This window comes from Oenanthe melanoleuca, chromosome 1 (genome assembly GCF_029582105.1).
Source record: "Oenanthe melanoleuca isolate GR-GAL-2019-014 chromosome 1, OMel1.0, whole genome shotgun sequence".
In the NCBI taxonomy this organism is placed as follows: Eukaryota; Metazoa; Chordata; class Aves; order Passeriformes; family Muscicapidae; genus Oenanthe; species Oenanthe melanoleuca.
The window spans coordinates 55,394,030-55,412,370 of NC_079333.1; the positions used below are offsets into that span (position 1 = coordinate 55,394,030).

The 18,341-nt window shown below is 41.3% G+C and overlaps 1 protein-coding gene across 4 annotated transcripts in view; it reads left to right on the plus strand.

The window, feature by feature from the left end:
- The first annotated feature begins 8 nt into the window (after nucleotides 1-8).
- ELF1 (E74 like ETS transcription factor 1) overlaps nucleotides 9-18,341 on the plus strand; it is an 86,142-nt gene continuing 67,809 nt past the window's right edge. The window contains exon 1 of one of the 4 annotated variants that reach the window (XM_056493765.1): nucleotides 9-161. The gene's annotated coding sequence lies outside the window, so the exon portion shown is untranslated. The remainder of the gene's footprint in view (nucleotides 162-18,341) is intronic. The other 3 variants (XM_056493724.1, XM_056493780.1, XM_056493830.1) reach the window with 3 other exon arrangements.

Here is an 18,341-nt window from a genome sequence, read left to right on the forward strand (position 1 = left end):
AGGGAGGGAGCGCGGCGACGGGAGCCGGGAGGGCTCAAGCCGCGCTTTGCTTTCCGCCCGTCTCCACCTCCTGCCCTCGCCCGCTCCTCCTCCCTCGCCCCCGAGGAGGCGAGCGCTCAGCGGGAGCCGCCCGGACAGGGAGAAGGAGCCGCGGCCGCTCGGTGAGTGCCGCCCGCCGCCCGAGTCCCGCGCTTGGGGGCCCCGGGAGGCTCAGCCGCCTCCCCTGCGGTGGGGAGAAACACCTCGGACCACGGGTTCGAGCCCCGCCACCGGCAGCGCCCTGTGCCGGGCTGTCCCTGCCCCGCGGCGCCCGTGGGAGATGGAGTGGGGAGAAGGGCGGTGATAGGGTGCGAAGGGGCCGGGGAGACAGCGGGGCCCGGCCGGGCGGCAGTGCGCGCCCTGGGGCGGCGGCTAGCTGAGCCGCGTCCCGCCGGGCGCCGCTGCCAACTTTCTGGGAGTTCGGCGGTGCGTGTGTCGGGCGGGCTCCTGCTGCGTGTCGGCTTCACCTCTCCCTCTCCCCGCTGCCCCTGTCGCCGCCGCCCTTTCCTCCCTATCTACCGCCGTCGTGGGGCGGCCGCGGGTGAGGGGGGCAAGGCCGGCGCCGTCCCGGCCGGGGGGGGACGGGCACCACACGGTCACACCCGGGCGGCCCCGGCACACTGGCCCTGGATCGCCTCCTCCGCTGCTTCCCCCCCAGTAAAACTCACCCCGGGCTGGTGCTCCACAGCCCTCCCTCACCCTCCCCTCCCCCCCGCCCAGCCCTGTGTGACTGATCTCCCCACGGTTCTACGAAAAAAGTCGTGTTAATTCACCGGCTGCAGCTGGCAGCCTGTTTGCTACAGTCACGCACAGGGGTGGAGGAGAAGCCTGCGGAGTGAGTCATGGCTGTAAGAGGCCCTCCGGTTGTTTATGGCAAAAACAGGGGGGTGTCTCTTTCAACATGTGGGAAATACGGGGAGTTGCCTCGATCCATCCTACAGGGACGGGGCAGTGCTGCCTGTACCGAGCACCCCCCGCCCCAGTCGGGCTGCCTGAGAAAGGAGGTGGGGAGGTTGCCTTTTCCTCTCACAAGGAGGGCTTGTGGTCAGACTGTCATAGCTAGCTGCAGGAGTTTTGCATTTGTCAGCATTTCCATTATAAGTGTACTTTTTATGTAGTTCACAATATGGCTATAAATATATGCCCTGGGTTGAAATTTGGTTGGTGGCCTCTTCTCCATCTAAACAACTTTTGAAATGATTCTGCTTAGATGCTAAGTGGAAGTCCATGGAAAATACTGGCTTTTTATGTTTCTTTCAACTTTAAAATTTAGCTGCTTACACACATGGGCTCATTTATAACTGTTAGTCCAAAAAAAAAATTCTTTCCTCCTGAGTTTGTTAATTGGGGGAGAGTTTAAAGGCTTTGCCTCTGTAGGCATCGGTCATTAATTTGTGCAGCAGAGACTCTGAAGACTCCTACCTTGCTACCTTGAGTGAGAGCACCCACCTACAGAAGGGATATGGGGTACTGTGTGTCCACACAGCTCTAACCCCCGAGTGCCAGGGTAGTTCCAATGCCTTAGCACCGTGGACAAGAAGCTGGTGTTAAAATCAAGGCAGAATACATTAATTTCCCTCTGTGGGATTTTTTTTTTTTTCCACCGTGTCCGTTCAATTGCTGCTTCTGAGAACAAGCCCAATATTTAGGAGTTTCGTTTTGTATACCTCTGTATACGCGCTGTCTCTGGCTCCCGTGAAACATGCCTGCCACCCAGTGGATGTCGCTGATCTCTATATGTATTCTATACATTTACCGCCTCTCCCCTGTGCCCTGCCCTACCCCGTCGGTAAGTTTGCAAAGCCAAGTGCTCAGGATGCCGGGCTCATCCGTGTGCCGCGGGTCTGTGCCCGAGGATGGTGTTGGTCGTGACAGGATGTGCCAGCGTCCTTCCTGGGCACTGAGTCTGGACTCTGGTCTTCCCGGACAACAGGTGTGTCCCCCAAGGTCTAGCAGCTCTCTGGCTGGGCAGCAGTGAGAAGAGCTAACATGAATTAGGCAAACAACTGTATGCAGAGGTAGAGGTAGCTTCGTAGCTGAGACAGCTGGAGAATCAGATTTTGCAGCCCTGGCCTTTGCCATTCCATATAAACATAAAGGTTTTTGCTCGTGGTCTGTTGGGTTTTCTGGGAGCCTGGCCTGAATCCCTGGGATCTGCTTCATAGTTATGCTGAATTTATCCATCTGGAACAGAAGTGTCTGTTTGCTCTCTGTGTACAGAAGATGTTTTGCAGGTCTAAGCATGTTAGAAATACAAGCCTTGAGTGTCAGAATTGCTCACTCAGTGTCCGTAGCTTTTTGCTTTAATCTATCTTAGTTTCCCACATTAAAAATAAGCGGGTAACAGTATCCTTTATCTTACAGATTACTGTAGTGATGAGAACCATAAAAAAAACCTGAGAGAAAAGAAATAATTTCCCCTGTGATTTGAAAGTGTGTGGTAATGCTCTAGAGAACAAGGGCAAAAAGAGGAGTTTGTGTGTTAATTATAGCAAAGCTTCAGTGGGAAAAAATGTGACCAGGTCAGTTGCAAATACAGATTGATCTAATTAGAGATTGATGCATATGAACACTAGAAGACATTTTTAGTTACCATAGGCCACTTAGTTCTAATAGATTCTAAATGCTGCTTTGCTTATCATGTTTTTAATACTGCATTTTGGAAGTAACTTCCTAGATTTCCCTTAGGAAAAGTGCCAAAAAGCAGATAGGTGGCCTGAAGTAGCATATTTGTGTCACTGTCCTTCATCAGCTGGATTTGTAATGTGACACCTGTGACTCTGCTGTCAGAGCCCCCTGTTGAGGGTAACCAGTGGTGATAGGTCATGGCTGTGGTCTGTGTTGCTGTACTTGCTCACATCCCTTGTGTTGTCTGATCGTGATCACCATGAGGAGCTGAGAAGAAAGTGGATGTGGCCTAGCAAACACCTACTGAAAATGAACACAGTGCATTTTGCTTTTGGACATTTGACCAAATGTAGGTGGACTTTTCATGGGGGCAGCAAAAGGGGGACCTCCAATATATGGCTCCACCCCTCATTCAAATCTGTCATCAGGACATGAAAGAGCATTATAGCCTTTCAAGTTTGCCAGATGCCTATTGCCACTAGGAGAAAGCATTTTCCCTGTTTTTGTTTTTGGTTTTGGTTTTGTTTTGTTTTTTGTTTTGTTTTGTTTTGTTTTGTTTTGTTTGTTTGTTTTTTGTTTTTCCAAAAACAGCTCAAGTATTTTGGCTGAGTTCTTCTAATCCTAGTCTGCGTTTTTTTTGGACCCCTCACTCAGAGGTAACTTCTACAGCACATGGAACAAAATTTAGCCTAAGGCAGACATTCAGCTTGGAAAATTTCAACCCAAGCAGTCAAAGTCTGGCCAAGTTACAAGCAGCTGGAAGCAGCATCTTGCATTGGAAGTGTTCAGCAGCTGCCTAATAGGCGATGCTACAAGCTTCATGAATCCTGTGTATATGTTTATGTACATGGAAAGATGCTGCTGAAGTACAATTTTATTTGGTTGGTTACCTAGTCTACTAACTGTTCTTTTGGTTTGTTGAGTTTTTTTCCTTACTAGAGAAAGGAACCTAAACATCTTTATTTAATACTATGAATGATTTTCCTTACTCACATTATTCATTGTTTTCCTGGCTGAAAAATTGAAGACTTTAAAATGGGACCTCTGAAATAAATGACAAGCCAGGGCTTACTTGTTCTGAATATTTCAAAATGACTTAATGATTGTTAAAGACCAGTTTACAGTAGACTTAAAGCAACTTGCTTCCCAGCATTTTGAATTGTAAAAAACCCACATCTCCCAAATTCCTAAGTTATTAATCAACTGCTATATTGTAGCAGACTCACCCTATATTGTGTCCTGATATATCTACTAAGTCTGCAGTGAAGTGTGAGTTTAAAACAATTGTGCCATGGAGTCACTGTGGAATAAATACCACAAACATTGGCAAAGTTGCTTCATAAATCTTTCTTAGTTTAGAGAGGAACTTAGGCGTGACTTTCTTCTATGGGAGTGCAGCTGTTTCTTGTGAGGTTCCCTGGGGGCTGGATCTTGGTGTAAGGCTGGTTAATTTCAATATATTCACAGCTTTTGTGATGATATCGCATCATTACCAGCATATTATGTGCAGGTTTGTGCACGTGCAGAACAAGTTACTAGTACACAATGCTCCAAATAATTTTTTAAAATGATCAGCATCCATCAGAAGGCATTTTTCATGCAGCCACATACAAAGAAACCAGGATTGTGGTTACAGCAGCATGAGAGGGGACTGTCTTCAGACTGGTGATTTATTGAAAGAGGGCTTAAGAATTTGTGCAGAAAATCATCTCAACAGGAATTTTCATTGCAATGCTACAACTGAAGTGTGGTCTTTGGCTGTGTAGCAATATAAATATTGCATAGAAGTAGGAAAGTACATGGCATTAGTAAGATCACAGGAATTCCATGTCTGGTTTTGCTGCTCACACATGAGGAAGGATTTGAAACATTACTAAGGGCACAGCAACAAAAGTGATCTAGGGTTTGGAGGCCAGGTGTCAAAATTGCAGATTGTACATCTGAGAGAGGAAATGGTGCCTGTATATATCATACATGTGTGTAAGGAAAATACATGATATTTATCTCTCATCCAGTGCCTGAGAGATAAAGATAGGCATGTTGTACTTTGAACTAATAAGTAGCAACGAGGGCACTAAAGGATTGTAGTGGATTTGCAGTTGCTGAGAGTGTTTAACGTTACTGGGGTTTTCTTCTCAAAGATGTGCTTTCAACTGCTTTGGTGGAGGATTTTTCCAGTGTATGTAGAAGGGGGAAGGACTGTACTCCATTCACCTGCTTTTTTTCCTAGATTGAAAAAACAAGATTACTTGCAGTGCTTTCCATGTATTGTAGCACATGTTGCTATCTTGACAAGATTACAATAAAATGCCATACTTCATAACTTGGCTGGTTTTCTCTTGGGTCAGGAGAACCATTTTTTCTTGGTGCTTAATGTGACTTCTGGGAGTGTGATTAATTTTTGTACACTTTCCTCTGGGGTATCAGCATCTGGTGGCAGCTGGTGACAGGATATCAGGTCCTCATTTTACAGAGTCCCCTCCTATTCCCAGGTTGGTGTATCATCTTTCTTTGTTCAGGGTATTGTCAGTTATATCCAGGGATCAAAAAAAAAAAAAATTCTGCCTTTAGATAGGCAAGGACATTGCTCAGTGTTCAGAAGTCAGCTGCTCACTGCTCTCCCCTTAACCATCTCTCTGTCCTTCGAGCATTCCTCTCCTGCAGCCACATCTGCTGCAAGCAGACAGAGGCAGGCAATGTGCACATGGCCTGGCAGCAGAACACCCCTGGCAGTCACTAGAACAACAGAGGGTATGTCAGTGAAATAATTTTGTAACCTGAAACACGACTGACTGCCTGAATCAAGTTGAAGTATTACCTGCAACACTCCTTTTCAGGCAGCTTCACAGTAAACCTGAGGGTTTAATTTGGCCTGGGAATTGAACTTGAGCCTAGATAGCTATGAGATGATGCTTTAGAATCCCATAGTCCATTCTTTTTGATATAACAAACAGACACATTTTTTCCCTCTGGCAGCTGAACTAAGACAAATATACTCTAAAACACTGAATTATTTCTTTCTGTAAAAAACTTGTTTTATTTCATGTACTCTAGCGATATATGGTATCAAAAGCCTGATGTTCGATCTTTTACAGTGGTTTTGGTTTGGCTTTTTCACTCACACTTTAAGATATCCTATGAAGGTTTTAAGGTAATAAAATATTTTCCGTATATGATGAGTTTACTAGAAGTTTTGTTGTTGAGAACAACTGAAACTTGAGGAGGCCAAGTTCTTGTAAGTCACTATCTTTAGAGTTGAAAGCATGTATATGTGAGTGTTTCCACTGATTTCTAGGGTTTGGCCCATATGCCTGTTGCTCTGTTCATTTGAGTTAATAATAGTGCACTATTGATTTCTAGGACATGCAGGAGCTGACCTAATAACAAAAGTACAAATCAGATTGGATGTTTTCAGTTTTAAAGAGTTCTAGTTAGGCTATTTAATTAGTTTCTTCTCTGAAAATGGTAGAATCAGAGAACAGTGAATTTGACATTCTATTTTGATGTTTCAGTACTTGGATAAAACTTGTGTTAATGTAAGATGGTAATGAGTATTGCCACATTGTGTCTGTTTTGAAAGTGCACTCATGGGTTGTAGTTTGCCACTTTGTGACATCTTACAGTGTTTGTAATATTTAGTGAGTTTCCTTTCCTTGTTGTGAGGTGAAACAATGTTTGAGGGTGAGATTAAACTTGTCAGAATTGTTAAGTGTCCATCTCAGAGGCATATCAGATTTAAACAAAATACTGTTAAATAGTTGAGCTATGTAGCTGACTGTATGCTTAACAGGACAAATTTTTATGTGTAGGATGATTATGCACCGTGAATTAACAAATGCTAGAAATAGCAGTAGGACTGTGTTATCTGACTGTTATTTGATTTTCCACCTCTCCACAGCCACTATAATCAGAATAGTCAAGTTAGGTGTCTTTGTGGAATTTATTTCTCTGTAGCTGTTGTGCAAACTTCCCATTTGGTTCCTAATCGAGCATACCTGTGGCCAGTGAAGATGTAATTTTGCCCACTCTTCAGAATTTAACTTCCTTCTTTTATTTGTATGTGTGTACAGAAATAGTTTTTTCTTGTTAAAACTTAGTCCTAAAACCCTCTTGTCTACTCTAGGCAATGGATATCCTGGGTTTTTTTTCCTTCATGAATACAATAGTGACATTAAGCTGTTACATTGTCTGGAGTTCCTGGTGATACAGGCATCAACAAAATTTAATGAGGTGTTTCAGCTTGCTTGACCTTGTTCTGTGACTCATTTGCTTGTCATGGATTCAGGTAGGAAGCCAAGCACTCTCCAAGTCCTGGCAGAAGGTTGTTCACACGGTATCTGCTGCTGCAGCTTCTGTTTTTCAGCATCTGCTGCTGCCCAGAGAAGCACTGCCACTGTGCCATTTCCAGCAGCTTGCACATTAGCCTGTGTTGGACAATTCTGGAGTGTGTTTGGGCTCTTTGGAGAGGGGACATGAACTGGTAGTGGAGCAGTGGAACTGTTGGTGCAAAAGCTGTAGGATCCTGCATCTTGCTGCAGATCTTTAAAGATCTCTTCCAGGCAAGAGGGTATTGAGCAGCATTCTAGTATCTGTTCTCTGTTCCTTGATTCTGTTAAAAGGGAAAGTTCTAGGAGAAATTGAAAGGTCTGTTGTTTTTAAGTTCCACTGTTGATCAAGAGAATTACAGCAGATTTGTTTGTTTTAAGGGAAGCTGTGGGTGGACTTTGTCACCAGTTTACTGAAGAGGTGATGAGGTTATGCCATCCTGTGTCATGGGATTTCGTATTTTTTAAGATAAATGGCAAGGGAAGTGGTATTGTGGGTAAGAGAACAGCAAGACTGGTCAAAAAAAGGATAGTGACAGTGCTTAGTGTTCATGTACTGCCATAGGAACACTGTCTGATCCAACTTTGTCACTGCTGAATCCAACATCCAGCTTATGTTGTGATAATAATGTGTTGTCTAACAAACAATGAATCTCTAGAGCACAGTCCATAGCTGTGATGTCTGCTTGTCTTCTGCATCAGTCACCCCCTCACCCCCAGCAGCTGGTCACTCATCTTCTGCTTGCATTTACTGCTCCTGACCTGCCAGCTGAAAACAGGAACCCTTCTGTTTCTGCCAAAATTATTTTGCTTAACTTACCTGGTTAAAACAGTTTATTTATTTCACACAAAATGGACTGAGTAGCTTAGGTGGCAAAGCTGAGGCAGTTTCTGGTAACTGCTGAGAAATTGCTGGGGGAAAGGTTAAGGAAATCACTGGTGTGTTAGTGGAGATACTGGAAATGAGATGTATCCACAGAACGTAGAACTGGAAACCTTTCTCGAACCTTGTGCTGGCAGACCTGTGCCAGCATTTTACTCTGATAAAGGGGAATTATACCCACATGTAGTTTAGCACAGAGTATAGATCCCCCAGCACCTGCTTACCTCCACTGAGGTAGATCTGAGCTCTTTTCTTATGTGTTTGAATTTCCATGTGCTCTGTGCAGCTGTCTTTCACTGAATGCTTTTTCAATTGAAACCTTCATTTTAAGCCATCCAAAACAAACCTCTAGGGTTGTTTTTTTTCAGGTTTTCTTAGTTGATCTAATTTTGTGGGTTAATAGGTTTGGTCTGAAGAATTTATAAAATGACTACTAAGAATTTTTCAAATTCAGTTTTCAAATGCTGATATTATAATGTAGCAAAACTTGACTTGAGAGTCAGAAATACACTTTGATATTATTTGCAAATGACCGTTTCTGAAATTTTTCCAGGATGCATCTATTGATGTTAAATTGTTTTCCTGTCCTTAAGCTCGAATATACCAATATACTTCTATCATTATTGTACTCTTTTGGGAGGAGACAGGGTGATTGCATCATTGTGTACCTCATTTGAGATGAATTATTGCAAATGCATTACCTAAAGTCTGTACATTTTGGGGCAGTCTAAAGCAAAGGTCAGACAGAACAGATTTTCAGGACAGCATGTTTTCAGGATGTTGTTGGCGTAAAAGGTCTTCGTGTGTTTTCTGTGAGAAAACCATTGTGTTAACCTTTGTAGATCTTGTGTTTTGTGGCTCTGAGATAAAAGCTGAATCAGAAATGGAGGTTTGTAGTCTCTGTTTCATCATTGTGTGTGACTAGCAGCTGAAAGGTCAAGTCATACATGAGACTGTTATTGTACAAGCCCTCCACTGTGTTTACCAGGTAGGTGGGGATTTTGCTTCTTTTCCCAAATCCATACATGTTAGTCAAAGAAAACTGCTAATTTCAAGTTTTCCTGAAGGAAAAAAAAATAAGTATTTTTTTAGAGAGAATAACTGCAAAATACTGTGTACTTCTTCCCATACTTTCAGATTCAGACTAGGTTTCAGATCTCATGACTTTGCCTCAATACCTGTCAAGAATATTACTCTTTTTTATTCTTTAATCCTCTAGGTCTCCTGAATTGACTTTCCTTGTTTCAGATGGACATCAAGACATGTGGCAACATTAAATGAAGTTAGACACTGTGTAGTTTGTTGGAGTTTCTATTTTATGATGTGGTGGATAACCAAATCAACTCTCCCCATCTTTTTTTTTGGAGTTGGAACATGTATGTTCAGATATAAATTTCCATTCTGTATATGTTATTACCAGACTGAGCAGTAGTCTTTCTATAGGTGTTTCAATAGGCAGAAGTATTTGTTCAGGTATTGTTTAAGGGAGAAAATGCATAATTGTGGTTCTGTTGCATAGCACTGTTTGCAGGAGGACTGCTTTTTAGCCGAGCAACCTATCCTAAATGGGAAGTATTAGGGAAACAACTGGATTTAGATACTGCGTTAAAGAAACTGGAGGTTAGATGTGAGAAGGTGGCATTATGAATGCTGTCACTGGTGCTTTGTTGTTTATGTGCTCCAACTTTCTACCTAAGTTTTTTCAAATCATGGCTTTCAGTTTGTTACTGAATTGGAGACAAGTAAAAATAAAAATTCCAAAGGTGTTTTTGTTTGGGTTTTTTTTTTTCACCATTCTGGGGACGAAGCCCTTTTTTGGGATTACTCATTTCATCTGCCAGAAAAATATTACTTACCATCTCCAGATAAGCAGGGAGGAAATGACAATTGTATGTGGATTCTGGCTGGAACATGATCAGAGCTCGGGTGGCTTAAAAGCAGATGTCTCCATGCTTTTGCTCTGGAGAGCCACCACAATTGAATTTTCCTATCTTTGTTACAAAATGTGCCTTGAATGTTCATTTATATGCCTGAAGAATAGGGAATAGAGCTGGAAATGAAAGAAAATAAGGTAAAACAAATTAGAAAGGGGAAGAAATAGAGAAAGGCAATCCAAACTAGCTTTTTCCTTCTCACCATAAGAACATGAGCCAGGGAAATGAGACACAAAAGAACTTGAATAGTCCCAGTTGTGATAATTTAAACTCCTGTTGAATAACTGGGATCTAGACCAATGCTTGCCGAAGACTGTTGAGTTTTATTGATTACCTGTAGTGAGAAATGTACATCCCTCTCATCTAGCTTAGTGTGTGGATATTTGTTTACTGAAGGATTTTTTTGGTGTCCTTTTAAGAACAGTGTTACCTTTTGTTAAATGTGAGAAAAATGGACTCAAATCTGAGTGCTGCTACCAAATAGCATTGAAGACAAGATACCTGTAATTACATCTTAAATTTCTTTCCCCTTGGCTCTTGAACATAGTGTTAGTGTGATATAGTTTTGAGGAGATTAAGAGCATGAAATGTGGACAAGCAGTTTTTTCACGTAACTAATGATCGGATTTTCTAAATGAATGATAGCCATCAGTGAAGCACCAGAGCTTTCCCAGTTAGCTATGACCAAGAGTTCAAACTCAAGATCTTCCAATTCCTTTTGGACAGTCAGGACTTACTTTGCTGTGCTTTACAAATGAGGAGGGAGGTACAGAAAGCCCTGAGCAGTTCTGTGGGGAGTCAGGTGTGGTTGTTAGCTTGGAATTGGTGCCAGTGATCATACCTGAGGGGAAAGTAATGGGGAAAGTGAGGCAGTAAGACCTCATTGGGGATGTAGAGGAAAAAAGTATATGACTTAGCAGCCTTCCACCTGCTCTGTTTTAGCTCAGTAATGATATTTGTTCTTTTTTTCCCCTAAGGATTTCAACTCTTTGTACTTTCGGTGTTTAATAAAAGTGAAAATAATGGATGACAAGGAGATCTTTTTGGGGCTTTGTTTCCATAGCTAGTAGAAGTGTATTTCTGCTCTACTCAGAGTCAGAGAGATGGTGTGGATGAACAGGTGTTCAAAGTCAGGTTGGGTGGGGCTTTGAACAACCTGATCTAGTGCAAGGAGTCCCTATCCATGATGAATAGGGTGGACTAGATGATCTCTAAAGGACCCTTCCAACTCAACCTATTCTATGATTCTGTGATGTTGATGGCAGAGAGGAGCTTTGTAACAAAACAAAATATCAGTAGCCCTGTGAAGAAGGACTTGGGGGTTCTTTTGGATGAAAAGCTGGACATGAGCCAACAGGTGCGTGCTTGCAGCCTGGAAGGCTGATCACATCCTGGGCCACAGCAAAATTGGTGTGGCCAGCACGGTGAGGAGGCAATTCTCCTCTGGGAGATCCCAGCTGGAGTGCTGCATCCAGCTCTGGCCTTCTCAGCAAAAACAAAGACATGGATCTGTTAGAGCAGGTCCAGAGGAGGGCCATGAAGATGATCAGATGGCTGGAGCACCTCTCCTACAAAGCCAGGCTGACGGAGCCTGGAAAAGAGAAGGCTCCAAGGAGACCTTGTCGTGACTTACAGAAAGGAGCGATAGGGACTTTTTATGTCAGATAGTGATAATATGCAATGATTTTAAGCTCAAAGTGGGCCAACACAACTACTAAATGATTATACACTGTTTCCCCCATTCCTCTGTTTTGCTTTGTCTATTAACAACTTTTTGCTGCATTAACTCTGACCTGCAGATCCTCAGGCCAGGTCTTCAGCCTACTTCTTTCTGCCTATAAGCATGAATTGTTCCCTGGGCATTGTACCTGTAGATTTGTACCCAAAGCAGGGTGCTCTGTCCTTTTATTTTCTCCCTCTTTGATATCCAGCCACCATCTCACCACAAAAATGCAAATCTGTGTTTTCTGATAATGCAGGCAGCATTTTTCCTGTTTGTTGTGTACTGAATTTTCCAATGTGTTGTATAATTTTGTTCCATAAATCCTGTACCTCCAAATTTGATTTTTGCTGGAATGATGCACAAATAACTTACTTGGGTAACTTTGAAAACATTTACTAAATAATGTCATCTACTTGAGTAGAAAGGGGGAAATTTAGTATATTTTAGTATATTAAGGGAAATTAGTGTATTCTCAGAAAGTTAAGTGGAAATAATGTGCCTAATACTGTTACAATCACCTGGAACCACAACCCCGAGACAGATTATTTAGGATCTTCTGGGGAAGCAGCAGCCAGCTGCATGCAAGTAAGGATTAGCAATAAAAGAATTAAAGGGTGCTTGTTTATGGTAGGGGAATTCATTTTCTCATGAAACAGTAGCAGGAAGTAAGCTGCTGCTAGCTTATGCAAAGCAGCAAGGGATCATATCATAAAACCAACAGGCCTGAGGATGAGAGCAATTACTGAAAAAAGAAACAAAAAAGTAGTTTTCACTACTCTTTCTCCTTCCTCAATGAGATAATTCACTACTGTCTTAAAAAGGTTATTTTAATTATTGTTATTCTGAATATTAAAATTAAATTAGTTTGATGTTACTCTTCAGTTACTCACACATGAAGATTTCTGTGATCTCAGTCACAAGTGATATATTTTTGTCTGTTATGCAAAGCTGGAAAACATTTTTAATGAATCTTGCTAAATATGGGGAGCATTAAAAGGAAAAGTTCAAGAAATAAAATTAGTTACAGGGAAGCAGTAGATGAGACACTCTGAATTTAGGCTACAGTGCTAGAATGTGAGCACTTCTGTTCCTTGATGGTGAAGGGAGTTGAAATCACTCAGTTCTAGTGGGTGTTTTTCAGAGCACACATATCTTTAAACCTTATGGACCTTCAATAAATGCAGAAGAAAATGGATTATAAGGTTAAACATATATATTGAAATGCCAAAGAGACAGAATTAGACTGAAATAATAAATATAAATTATATATAGTACTTTGAATGTAGCATTGAGAATACTAAATCTTTGTGACAGGTTATTTGGGGAGAATATTGAGCTGCTTCCATTAATAACAGAATGACCTCTGTTAGAAGAAAGGAGAAAAATCACATATGTGAAACTGTACCTGCCATAATGCCTTCTTGTTCTCTTAGCCTCTGGTTCCCAGTTTTGATTTCAGGGCTCCCTAAACCACAGAACCAAGAAAGATGATTCCTGGGAGGCTTTTGGAAAACACATCATAGTAGCAGCAATTCTCTCTGGAACTGAAACTCCATCCCTGTTCAGGATATGAGTGACTGCTGTACCTTGTTTTTATGGGCAAGTGACAATAACAGAGGCGATGGTTTGGTTTCTTGGACAGATCCACAGGATGTCAGTCTTACAGGATTTGCTGGTAGGACTGCTTGCCTGGCTGAAGATGAGCTTAGAGGTGAAAGCTGTTGTTTTTGTGACTTGAAATGTGGCTGAGAGATAAAAATGTTGGCCTTCCAGCAGCCAGCTCCCCTTCCCTGCAACACTGAGCTCAACACCCCTCCTTTTTGTGTCCTGCAGTCTTTGTTTTTCTTCCCTCTCTTCATGATTTATGTATTCACCAATTGGTTAATGTAGCATGTATTTGGATAGGTAAGCCTGCTACTAAAAATATTATTTCCTGAACAACCAAGTAACCAGGTTGCGTTTCTAGCTAACTGTTCTTTAATAGCCAGGTGTCTGCCTGAGTGAGTTGCAATGGAAAATTGATTCATACACATGAGCTTTCTTTTTTTCACAATTCATTTTCTGTCTCCTGCCTCTCCAAGTTACTGCTTTTATCTTTCTCCATTAATTAGAGCAGCTGGAAGAGCAGTAATAAACATGCTTTCCTTTCCTTTGTGTTCATATCCTGAGCAGTGGAGAAATACCCTGTTGCATTCTTGTAAGAATCTAAAATATTCATGGAACTCTAGCTCAACATTTTTCTAAAAATAATGTTTATCTGGATTTCCTTTAATTCCATTAATTTTGTCTGCATCCACACAGGGAGTCAGCACATGTGTGTGAGGTAGCCAGTGTGGTCTGCATAAGGTGGAAAGATTGAAAGGATAAAAGAAATCAGAATAGAAGCAAACATTTCTTCATCTGACTGGAGCAGTAGAAAAACTTGCACCAGCCACCCTGACACAGGCATCTGTCAGATGCCCATTTTGTTATTGTCCAAAACACAAATGTGGATAAATAATTCCCTGATACTTCTTTAAGACATCAACAGTAATTTCCTGTAGCACGGGTGGCTTTCTGGGACTGCACAGCCTCCACAACCTAACCCTCTGGTCTTTAAAAGAAAATTAGTTTAAAAAAAAAAAAAGGCTGCTGTGGCTTTGGGTCCAGAACTGTCTAGCTAAGGGCGGTGCCTAGCCGTTCTTCCTCAGGAGAGGGTTTGATGAGGAACAAGTGATCCCTCCCTTTCTGCTCCCACCCTGTAAAGAGGCCAAACAATAACAGCAATACTGACACTGCTGTGCTGTAACTTTGGCATGTGTCTGTGCACTAGTGTCTGGGTGTACCAAATACTTTGTCTGTGATTAATAGCATTCCTTGCATAGAAACTTCTGAAAATCTCAGAAGTTCTTGATTTTTATACTGATAAATACAGACATTAAAAAAATCCACCATGAACACTGTTTTGGTTTTATTTTTTCTTCTTCCCAATATGTTTATTATTCATAAATGTGTTGCAACATCCAAAAATGTAGTGAGTGACTCACAGAATGAGCAGAAGAAAAAATACAGTTACAGCTTTTTAATGAGGATTTTTAGCAAACTACAAAGTGTCCCAGTTAAGAAACCACTGTTGGACCATATAAAACTTACACAGCCCTCGGTTTTATGTTCCTTCTGGATGTATTTGCAATATAGTTTCACTTAGTATGTATTTCTGCACATTCACATCTCCGATTTGTTTTCTTTCTTGCATCAGGGATTACAACATTCCAACATCAAAAAGAAAGACTACAGAACAACCTGTTTACAAATAGTTCTGGATTTTGTGTTAGTGTGTGAAAGAAGAAAGGAAAAGAGCAAAGGCCAAGTTTGTCACTGCTTGTGCAGTGACATCTCTAATGGTTTCAGATTAAGCTAGTATTCTTCAAAAACTATCCTTGCAAGGATTCCAGAGCAAATACAACCATCCTGTTAATGCAGCTTTGAAGGAGTATAACAGTGGGGGATCTGAAGCTTCTGGGATGATGTTGGGTTTGCTGTTCTTCTTCAAGAATCAAAACTGGAAAGATTGGTTCTTATTCTTGGAAACTCTGAACTATTTTTCATTCATATGTCTTTGAATTTTATCAGTATTTATAAATTTTACTTCATGTCTTGTACCCCCTTTGTATCTTTCTTGCACAGTAGTGGGAAATCCATATTTGCTTAAAAGCTGTGAGTACAAATCTGTAGAGATAGATAGGCAAGCTAATACTTGTCTTTCTAACCAGCTGTACCCACAAGTGATCATTTCCTTTGCAAAGTTAAGGATCTAGCATAATCTTACTGCAGTCAGGGTTGTACAGATTTGTATTTTATTAAAGTATATTTTAAAGGAATTGTCAGAGTTGATACACATTCTGTGTGATAATTCGGAATAAAGACATGATGTTGCTATGCCCTTGTTGGTTCTCTTGGGATATTCAGTAATTCAGTAACAAAATGAGTTCATTTTGGCTTTGTTTGTTGCAAGTATGTTGCAGTGAGGTGTTCTGTATATAAAATAGTGTTGCCTTTATAATGCAATGCTGTGCTTGGGCCTTAATTAGAATTATACTATTTTCTGCCTTGTTTCAATAACAAGTTGTGCCTTTTCAAACAGTAAGCTCTTCTAGTTTTTTAGAAAAGTAATTCCAGATAGAGTTGGCTCTTTGTTGGTATAAAATGCATTCCTCTGTCCATTTCCTTCTGGTTAGTTGCCTTGTTTCTTGTAGGGTGTTCTTGTAGCAACTGTCTTGCTGGAACAGTTTCTGCAGATGGTGTTCAAAGTTGTAAGGAAAGTTGACCTTTTTGGATCAGTTTAGTGATTCTGAATGAAGAACTGGAAATTAGAAAATTAGAAATGAGCTGGATTTTAGGGTGCTGAAGCTTTAACTGTCTGTCTGAGAGTGCTTACCAATAGCATTAGGTGACACATGTCGATTTATCATTTTTGTCCTGGGAAAACCTGGTAACATTTCATTGCAATTTGCAATTGCGAATTTTGCAAATATTTGCAGATCATGATTTAACTCTTTTTGTTTCATTATTTTTGTGGGGTCTAAAGCTCACTGAGAGAAGTAGTATGAGATATAAATTTGTCCTATCTCTATTTTCATTTCTTTGCATGACTTGCCTTTGAGCTGTGGGTTTACAAGTGTGACTTTTGTCACACTTACTGGCAGGGGTATTTATAGAATGTTAAATAACTTTCAGTGCACTTTCTGAAACAAGCAGACAAGGAGTGTGCAGAGGGAGGATGGAATAAGAGCTAACTCAGGTCAGAAAGCCATGGGTTAAACAGTATCTCTGTCCCTCCCCTCTGCCTTTAACATTCCCAAGTAATTTTTTTTTTTTTTTTGGTGGCTGTTGTGCAATCATGTGAATCTTAGGGTGAAAAATTTACCTGAGTGCTGGCCCAGTGTACTAGTTATTACTACCACAGAGGGAGGTCTAATATTCTTGGCTGGCAGTGCTCATCACAGTCTGATCCAGTTTAAGAGCAGCCAGCATTCCCTACCCACCCCAGTCAGCTTTCTGCCACAGTAAGGCATTTAATAGGATCAGTGGAAGGCTTAACAGGTACCACATGGATCAGAACCAGTGCAAGGAGAGGATGGGAAGGGAAAAGTATGGTTGGGGTTGGTAAAGAAGTGCCAGGGAGCCTGTTAGTTTCTGGCTGAGAGTGAATAAGATTATCCTGTGTCAGAGCTGTATCTACTACTTGGATTTTAGCAATTCTTTTCCTCCACAGCTTGCTTGTCAGTAGAAAGGAGAATATACCCAGATTCTCAGCAGAGGCAAACCTATAACAAAAGGAGGAAGGGAGGAACTTGAAAGAGTGAGGAAAATTAGATTTTCCTAGAGGCTTCCCATTGCTAGGATGTAACCTAGAGGTGATCCAAGAAGAGTTTGTGCAAGGCTGTATAAGGTCAGGGGTTTGAAGTTGTGTGGGATGTTGCTGTACTGCTGGCAAAGGCAGCATCTGCCTTCAGTAGGAAACACTGGAGGCACAGTTGAAAGGACAAAATGAACGAGGTTAAAGCTTCCTGGTGCTCAATTGTGAATCCATTTAATTTCAGAAACCTCTCTAGCCCTTCTGCTAACAAGGAATCTTTTCTGGAGACTTATGCTATCACAGACTTGAGAAAAAGTCCCTTGTGTATTTGTAAAAATGACATTTACTCTCTGAAGGATTTCAATTAAACATGGATGGCCCCTCTCAACTGCAGAAAATATAGAGGCTTTTTAATGTGCACTTTGTTTAATTTTACCTTTCTTTTCCAACAATTCAACTAAAGTTCAGAAGACAAGCTCAGGGTAAAAGTAGACTGTATTTTCTCAAATTGATTCTGCTCTACTTTCACAATGTGCATTAAAATATCACTAAACCATACCTTTAAATTGCAAATTAACTGATAGCTGCATGGGTTACTATCCAGGTGTAATCACCATTTCTTCTCTGAGATTCTTTTCTATTGAAATCTTTGAAAATGCACATTTGTAGTTGGCAAACAGTTGTCTTAAAAATACCAGAAGTGTATTGCCTGAATTTGTGATTGTGTTTTTAAATAACACAATGGTAGGAATTTTTCTATGCCTAAAGTCCTAGTATATACTCCCTTTGGGCATAGGATTAAGTTACCTTATCTCCTGATGCAATTTCTATGTGTGTAAATATTTAGGTCATTATGCATTGGTCAGCATTAGAAACATACAGCAGTGTCAGCCTGTGTTTTATGTAAGAGGTGCTGGCCCACAAACCCAAAATACCAGGACAGTAACACTGTGATAGATGCACATAATATTTATTGGATTAAAATGTGATAGCACCGCTACTAACGTTTCTTGGTGTTGTACACAAGGAGAGCAGAAGGTGCAGGAGTCTGGGTGTTAAGACTTGGGTGAAAGCAGGTTCAAGTGTTGTCCTTCCATACACAGTGTCATGTTGGGTATATCCGTTGCTCAGGTGTTCTTTAGGGCTGTGCTTGTGAATCGCATTGTTGGAATTTTTCCTTCCTTTCCAGAGACACACTATTTTGCAAAGCTTGAGATACTGGGATCCTACAAAAACAAACACAAACCAGAAGCTTCTTAAATCAGATTTTTATCCAGTCTTGAGATAGAATTTGATGAAGCTCCAAGTCTGCATGAGGTGACTGTATGAGCCTGAGCTAGGAGCAGGGTAGTGGGATTGCTGTTGCAAGAGTGGAAAGGAGTTGCAGCATCTTGAGCTGCTTTAGGAATGGTATCACAGGGTGTCACATAAATGGGGGCTTGCTAGGGCTTCTCATGTGGTGAACTTGTGT